Raw genomic sequence first — 9,129 nt, forward strand, 5'->3', positions numbered from 1 at the left:
TCCCTCTTTGTGAGAGATCTGGGATATTCACTGTAATGAATGTTTGCATTCGGTGGCTTTTCTCCTGTCCCTGTTCCCGTCTCTCTTGTTTTGGTCTTCCCCCGCCCCCCCTTCATCCCTATTGCTTGGCCTCACCCACTCTTTCTTCCCTGCCCTTCCTGGAGCCTGTGGTCTTGAACTTCCAGTATTATCCAGCATCACACTACATCAGTGATTCTCAGAGTAACAGTCTCCAAAACAACTGGTGTGGTAGGCAGAGTCCACATCCTAATCCCTGGGACCTGTGAGTTTGGTCATGACATGGCAATGGGGAATTAAGGTAGCACGTGTCATTAGGTTGCTTAGCAGCTGACCTCCAGGTAGGAGAGAAGTTTGAGTTATCCAGGTGGGTCCAATGTAATCACAAAGTCTTTAAATATGGAGGAGGCCGCAGAACAGTCAGTGTGGGAGCGATGTGACGGGAGAGAGACTCACCGGGCTGTTGCTGCTGCCGTTCTTGAAGGTGAAAGCTAGGGGTCCACTGGCCAAGGAATGCAGGCGGCTTTTAGAAGCTGGAAGAAGCAAGAAAACGGACTCTCCCCTTGAGTCTCCAGAAAGCAATGCAGACACCTTGATTTTAGCCCAGCGAGATCCAGTTGGACTTAAAGTTCTGAATTTCAGGAGTGTAAGGTAATAAACTGGTGTTTTAAACCACTAAATTTGTGGCAATTTCTTCCAGCAACAGTAGGAAGCTAACACTCCTGGGAACTTCTTAGGCATAAAAATTCTGGGACCCACTCCTCCTCCCCACTGCGGACCTACTGTATCAGATACTCTGGCGGTGGGTCCCAGGCAGAAGTATTCTAAAAAGCCCTCTGGGGGATTTGGATTCACTCGAAGTTTGAGAATCTCTGTCTTAGGACATCTGGTTTCCCTAAAGGCAGCGGTTCTCAACCTGTGGGTCGCAACCCCTTTGGCGGTCGAACAACCCTTTCACAGGGGTCGCCTAAGACCATCCTGCATATCAGATATTTACATTACGATTCATAACAGTAGCAACATTACAGTTATGAAGTAGCAACGAAAATAATTTTATGGTTGGGTCACAACATGAGGAACTATATTTAAAGGGCCAGAAGGTTGAGAACCACTGCCTTGGAGAAAGGCTGCTCTTTGTATATCCCATAACTTGTATCACAGGGCTTTGACTAACCTAACATTATTATGTACAATGATGAAAAATGTAGATTTTTAAATTGAGATATAACTGACATAACATTATGAGTTTCAGGTATGCACCACAATGATTTGGTATTTGCGTATGTTTGGAAATGATCATCACAACTCACAGCATCTGCCTCCAAGCTCTCCCTCTTCCCACTCAATTCTCCTCTCCTGTCCACACCTGATCTCGCTACCTGTGCTCGTGTAACACCCTTGGCTTGGTCTCTTTAACGTTTGGCTCTCTACTCTGTTGGATCTTATCCCTCAGCCTTGTGACTATATCCCTGTGTTATTTTAAATATTCTTCTCCTACCCTCTGACCTCTCCCTCTTCTCAAGCTATTAATGGTGTTACGCAGTCCTTTTCTTGTCAAGCTTGTTGAAAGCACAGCCTTTATTTAGTGTCTCCCATTCATTTCTGTTGGCTTCAGCCTACCTTCTGCCCACATCTCATTGTAATTGCTTTGGGAAGAAACGATCAGATGTCCTATTGCCGAATCTAACGCAGGCTTACCAGCTTTAACTTATTTGACCTCTTTGCAATGTGGGTACTATGATCCTTCTCGGAACGTTCTTCACACCACTCTCCCTTGGTTTTTCTGACTCTCCTTTGGTGTTCTTTTTTGGCATATCCCTTCAGGGCTGGTGTTCCTCAGGGAAGCCTACAACACACTCTTAAAAAACAACAACAACTTATGCATTTTCTTTGCAACACTTCATTCCATGGCTTTGACTGGCTGACTCCCAGATCTGTGTCTCCATTCTAAGTATCTTCTCTAAGATTCACACCTGTATGTCTGCTAGATATCGCCACTGGGGTGTCGGCAGGCACTTCCAGCTAATGGGTTTGAAGTCAAAATCACTGTCTTTACTTTCTCTACACCTATTTTCATATCCGCAAAATGAAAAGTAGGATCAGGATAGTAGTTTTCAAGCTCTGGGTCATGACCCATCAGTGAGTCTGAGAAATAATTTAGAGGGTTGTGATGAGCATTAAAACAAATCAGCAAGGAAGTAAGTAAGGCATTCACACCCCCACAAAGGTGAGTTTACATTAGGATGTAATCTCCATGAGAGCAGCAGGATTTTATAAAAAATGTGTGTGTTCACTGTTTTATCTCAAGCATCTGGAACAGTGCTTGGCACATGTACTGACTCACAACATATTTGTGGAAAGAATGTGTACTCGGTTATGGTGTAAAATGTATATCCTATTGTGGGTTGTGTCAAAGTTTGAAAGCTATTGGACCAGATGACTTCTAATGCCCATTTCAATTGAAACATTATAAGTATATGATTTTGTTTTATCTTTCCATGCTCAACTGTTTGATTTTTACCAGTGGCCAAGGTTTGTGGCAGGGCCTTTGGTGTTTTTGTTTGTGGGAAGGAGAAGGAGTGGTATTTGGTAAACATGGTTGCGAAGATCCCAGGGGGTAGATGAAATAGTGTCCTCAGATGGCTGCCTATGGACTGCCTGGTTGGTTGGCTCAGCACAGCATTGTTATCCTTCGAGAGGGACAGCGTGGAGTTTGTGGTATAAAGCAAGATGGCAGGCTTTGCTCCTGCAGCTGGCCAGCTTTTCAGAGAGAGGTTGTAGGGATATCCATTATTCTCTTTAACTTCTAACAGGGGGATTTCTTTATTACAAAGGTAGCTGAATTAGTGGGTGGCAGACTGAAGGCCAAGAACTGCCAAGGAGAAGTCAAACAAAGGGTGTCCCATCCAGTGACTTGTTTATTTAGCATACATTTAACTCACTAGGTTCCAGGCACTGTGTGAGGCTCTGAGACTACAAGGTGAAGAAGACAGACAACATCCCTGCTCACATGAACCCTTATTCTAGTGAAGGAGACAACAGACATACATTGATACGTAGATTATTTCCAGTTCGGAGGAACCTCCTGCACGAAACCATTTGGTTTTGCTTTGTCACACAATACAAAGAGGTTTAGAATTGGGAATGACTTGAGTTATGTCCCAGATCACCTTGCAGACTGAGGTTTGTGAAATGGAAGACTACATCAGCATGCTTCTTGATGGATGCTTTTAAAGCCTTTTAAAAAATCAATGTAGACTACATCTTGGACCCTGCACTAATGGGAACTATGGTTGAGAGCGTAGTTAGGGTGAATGATGAAGAGATGAGAGTGGGCTCATGGGGGTGGGATGGGGCAGCTGGGAAGTATGTTGTGATGGAGGGGAGACCAGAGGAGAGGCTGGAAGGTCCCTTACAGGCTGTTCAAACTAAGAAGTACCTGTAGAAAAGGGGATTCACCTTATATCTCTGTGGGATAGTAAACTTTCCCAAGTGTCCAGTTGTGGCTCTGAAGTGAGTCTAAGGAGGAACAGCCCCTCTGAGAAGCTGTACCCTTCACTCCTGAGGATGTTTAATGCACGTTGGACAGGAGACAGCTGCATGCCAATCGATAGAAAACGAATTATGCAGGACATGATCTTAGCTGGGTGTATCATAATGAACTATTCCCCTTTCTGCTCTTTCTTCTTCTCTTTCACTAATTGCATATGAAAGCTAATATGGTGGCTCGAAAGAATCTTTTCCAGTCCAGGAGCATGGTTTTATTGGTTGTGGTATACATTGATTATTTATTTCCTGTATATTTTAAAAGGGATTCCAGGCAGCTTACAAAGGGGTGCCAGATCTCCTCCATTAGCTCCTCAGAGCCAGTTTCTGCTTCTCTGCCCCAGAAAGCTGACCTGATGGGTGACATTGGTACAAGAGCTGCCTTGTCATTGGCTTTCAACTGGGTTTGATCAATAGTGCCTCCACATAGGAGGTCACATGAATGCGAGAGTAAGGTCTGGTATTTTATCTCAGGCTCCTTCCCTGTGAGGTGGCCTTGGGCTGGTTGGGTTCCCGAACCTGTAGTCGCTGCTCTATGTGACTCTCTCCAATGAGCCCGGGTACCTGTTTTCTCCCTCATCCTTGACACCTGGTTGTGGGTGTGGTGGTGACAGTTCTGCTGCTCCCTACCCAGTTCCTGCACTACCTCTGGTGGAGCCCCACCCACCCAACTCACACCCTGGCAAACAATCCCCTTGGGAAGGAAACCTTCTTGAAATATTCTAAATTGAGTGTGCCTTCTGCTTCCTGTTGGGATTTTGGCAGATGTGAATATCAAAACATAATAGAGAAACATCATCAAACAAATTGAAGGGTGTAGAGACACGGAAGTAGGGATTGGGATGAGCATGACATTTGTGTACCTTTGCTTGTGGATTGGCCAAATGGACATTACATCTTATTTCATGAACTACCTGCTACATCTGTTGCCATTTAAAATCAGGTTGTTTGTCATTTTGTTTATTTGTAGGAGTGTCTTAAAAATATATTCTGGACTTAAATCTTATCAGGTATAAGTATTTTGTCCAGATACTATAAGCAGATAACTCTTCCCAGCCTGTGGCTTACTTCTCCAGAATCTTAATAATGTCCTTTGTCTAACAGACATTCTTAATTCCAATGCAGTTTGTTTTAGCACTTTTATTGTTCTATTTAAGAAAAATCTCTGCCTACTCCAAGATCATAATGATATTCTGAAATTTGCTCCCAGAGTTTGTTTTACTTTTCACATTTTATGTCTATGATCCATCTTGGATTGATTTTTAAAAAACAACTTTGCTGAGGTATAATTCACATACCGTTAAATTTACTCATTTTAAGACTACAATTTAATGATTTTTAAAAATAAACTTAGAGTTCTGTACCCATCTCCACAATCTAATTTTAGAGCATTTCCATCACCCAGAAAAGAAATCTAGGGCCAATTTGCAGTCACGCCCCCTTCCCATGCCTGGCCCCAGGCAACCACTAATCGACTATCTATAGATTTGCCTTTTCAATCTGTGCACGTGTGTGCACACACATGATGTGTAGTTACTTCATTTGAGCACAAACCTTAACTCTTTTTTTTTTTTAATATTTTTTTATTTTTCGCTTAAAGTATTACAAAGGGTATTACATAAGTGTCCTTTTTTTCCCCCCCGCCCTTGACACACCCCTACCCTCCCTTACCCCCCAGTGTCTTATGTCCATTAGTTATGCTTATATGCATGCATACAAGTCCTTCGGTTGATCTCTTACTCCCCTCCCTCCTGCCCCCCAACTCTCTCTGGACTTCCCACTGCAGTTTGGCAATCAGTTTGAGGCAGCTCTGCCTCTGTATCTATTATTGTTCAAAAGTTTGTAATGGTCTTTATTATCCATGAATGAGTGAGATCATGTGGTATTTTTCCTTCATTGACTGGCTTGTTTCACTTAGCATAATGCTCTCCAGCTCCATCCATGATGTTGCAAATGGTAGGAGTTCCTTCTTTTTAACAGCAGCATAGTATTCCATCGTGTAGATGTACCACAGTTTTCTAATCCATTCATCTACTGATGGGCACTTAGGCTGTTTCCAGATCTTAGCTATGGTGAATTGTGCTGCTACGACAAACCTTAACTCTTAAGTTTTCTGAAAGACAGAGCAAGAGAGAATCCCCATGCTTTGTACGGTCCTCCTGGCTGGTTCCTGCTAGGACTACAATTCTATCATTTTTAGGAAGAATTATTTGTATCAAACCTTATCACAGGCATTGGGTAATATAATGGACAATGTCTTTATTTATTGCAGAATGTAGTCAGTCATGAATAGTTATTTCTCTCATTTCCTTCCTCTGAGAGTTAAGGAATTATCTGTCACCAGTTGAGATGAGTGAAGACACTTCTGTGAGAAATTAGAGTAATAAGGCTTGTGCCCATGGATTTCTGATGTTCTTTTCAACTTTTTAAAAATCTCATGGCACACATAAATTAATTACTAAAATTCTGTGGCACACCAAAAAAAAGTCTTTTGCCAACCTGACAAAAAGGGAAGGTATAATTTTGATTCATTCACTCCAGATGACTATTGTGCTGGCTGTTGTCAGTATCATTTAAAAAAAAAATGTTTTCAAAAAGTTTTTTTTATTGGCTTTTTTTGAGAAAGGAAGGGAGAGGGAGAGATAGAAACATCAATGACGAGAGAGAATCATTGGTTGGCTGCCTCCTGTACACCCCACACTGGGGATCGAACCTGCAACCTAGGCATGTGCCCTGACCGGGAATCGAATGGTGATCTCCTGGTTCATGGGTTGACATTCAACCACTGAGCTACACTGGCCAGTCCATTGTCATTTTTAAAATTTGACAATCTAAGGGAAAAGAGGTCAATACCCTGACTAAATAGTCAGGTATTGCATGTTTTAAAAATTCTTGCGGCACACCGGTTGAAAATCCCTGATCTAAATGAGTACACTGGGAGAACCCAATGAAGCTAAAGATCAGGCAAGTAGTATGGTTTTGTTAAATATCATGAGTCTGAAGCAGGCTTTCAGTGGAGGGCAGGTCACAGATATTTTCAGAGTTGGATTCTTTTTTTTTTTTTTAAATGTAATTTTTTTAAAAATATATTTTATTGATTTTTTACAGAGAGGAAGGGAAAGAGATAGAGAGTTAGAAACATCGATGAGAGAGAAACATCGATCAGCTGCCTCCTGCACACCTCCTACTGGGGATGTGCCTGCAACCCAGGTACATGCCCTTGACCGGAATCGAACCTGGGACCCTTCAGTCCGCAGGCCGACGCTCTATCCACTGAGCCAAACCGGTTTCGGCCAGAGTTGGATTCTTTGTTGGGTGATTGCCTGAAGTACCAAAAAGCTTTATTGTTTATTTTACTTTATCTAATTTTCCCCAGTTTTATTAAAATACAGTTAACAAGTAAAAGTTGCATATATTTAAGGTGCACAATGTGATGTTTTGATATATATATGTTGTAAATGATTACCACAATCAAGCTAATTAACCTATCTACCACTTCACATAGTATTGTGTGTGTGTGTGTGTGTGTGTGTGTGTGTGTGTGTGTTGAAAACAAATAAGATACACTCTCTTAGAAAAGTTCAAGTATATAGTGTAGTATTAACTATAGTCACTACACTATACATTAGGCCTCCAAAACTTGGTCATAGTATTACTGAAAGTTTGTACCCTTTGACCTACACCTACCCATTTTCTCTAATCTCCCCCCTGGTAACCATCATTCTACTGTCTTCCTATGAGTTCAACTTTTAGCTGTATTGTTGATTGCAGTAGGATCCATGTGCTGTGTCTAGCCACCAGATGTGTAGATGGCAGAGCTAACATGCTGTTGTGAACATTTAAGTGCCTGGCGTGTCCTTGTATTTCTGCCCCTCAGTGGCCAGCACACTTAATTTTTGTGCATGGATGCCAGCAACTGTAGGGCCAACATTCTCCACTGAGATGACCTTCTGCTCTGGCAACTGGAAAAATAGATGGCTGGTTCTCCAGATTTCATAAAATAAGATAAAAATGACTTTGGGGGATCCATAATTTTAAGAGTTTTTACCACTTGGCCAACTCAAAAGATGGATTTATACTTTGGTACGCTCAACAGGATCAGTTAATTTCAAAATATAGCTGTACATAGCTGAATGAATTGACTTGCTGGGTGGAGTTACTTGTATCCCATTAAATATTGAAGGCTACTTGTTAATGGCAATGATTTTATTTGGACCATATTTTGACATTGAAATATGTTCAGGACATCATTTTGGCAACCTATTGAGCTGCTCACAAAGGTTACTCTCCAGTCAGTAATGGCAAAAACGATACACTGGTATGGAGAAGGTTGTCTTTCTATTTGACTTAATAGTTCTATGATATGTATCTAGAGGGTATATTAAGCATGTTAAAAAAAAACTGTCGTGCACTGCCAGTGGAGAGTATAGCCGGAACAAAAGCATGGATGGAGTGTTTGTGTGAACTAATATAAATTCAAAGTAAACATCATTACATAAAAGGGTACGGTCTTTTTTTTTTTTTTTTAGTTTTATTCATTTCAAACGGGCCGGATCCGGCCCGTGGGCCATAGTTTGCCCACGGCTGATCTAGAGGGTATATTAAACATGTTAAAAAAAAAACTGTCGTGCACTGCCAGTGGAGAGTATATCAATAAAACCACTTTAGAAAGCTCTCTGGCAGTATCTGTTAAAGGTAAACATACATATACTGTATGTCTTTGCAATTCTGCTCCTAGGTATACACCCAATAGAAATGGTTATATATGTTCACCAAAGATTTGTACAGTTATGTTCATAGCAGCTTTGTTTTTAATAACCAATAACCGGAAACTACCCAAATATCCATCCATAGTAGAATAAATTAATGAATTGTATATTTATACAGTGGAACGGATGACTTCACACAACAACATGTACAAATATCAAATTATGGTGAACTAAAGCAAACAATACTGTAGAAATCAATTCACTTAAAGTTCAGGAACAGGCAAAAGTCGTGATAGAAATGAGTAGGGGATACTTTGGGGGGAGGTAATGACTGAAGGATATGAAGGGTCTTTTGAAGAGTGAGAAGTATTTTACTGCTTGATCTGGATGGTGGTTATATAGATTTGTTCACTTTGTAAAAATTCATAGAGTTGTCTGTGTACTTGTAGTTTGTGTACTTTATTTTATACTAGAGGCCGGGCACACGAAATTTGTGCGTGGAGATGGTCCCTAGGCCTGGCCTGTGATCAGGGACATCTTCCCCAGCTGCCTGCAGCCAGCCCCACCCCCGGTTCCCTTTTGCCATTGGGTGATCACTGCCTGATGGCTAGGGGAAGGGACCTAGAGGTTGGCTGTTCTGCCTGCTCACCAGCCTCGCCCCCACTGCAGGTCGCCCTCTGTGTTTGGGGCAACCAGTCGGGGGCCGGGGGGCCTTGGCCTGGCGCCACCCACATCCCCCGCACGCCCCCCCTTCCCCATTTGCCATCAGGCGATCAGACCCTGCTGGCTGGGGAAAGGGACCAAGAGGTGATCAGTGTGCCTGTTGTACTGTTGATATTTGGCTCTGTTGACTAAT

Source organism: Myotis lucifugus, unplaced genomic scaffold (assembly GCF_000147115.1).
Source record: "Myotis lucifugus unplaced genomic scaffold, Myoluc2.0 scaffold_701, whole genome shotgun sequence".
Taxonomy (NCBI): Eukaryota; Metazoa; Chordata; class Mammalia; order Chiroptera; family Vespertilionidae; genus Myotis; species Myotis lucifugus.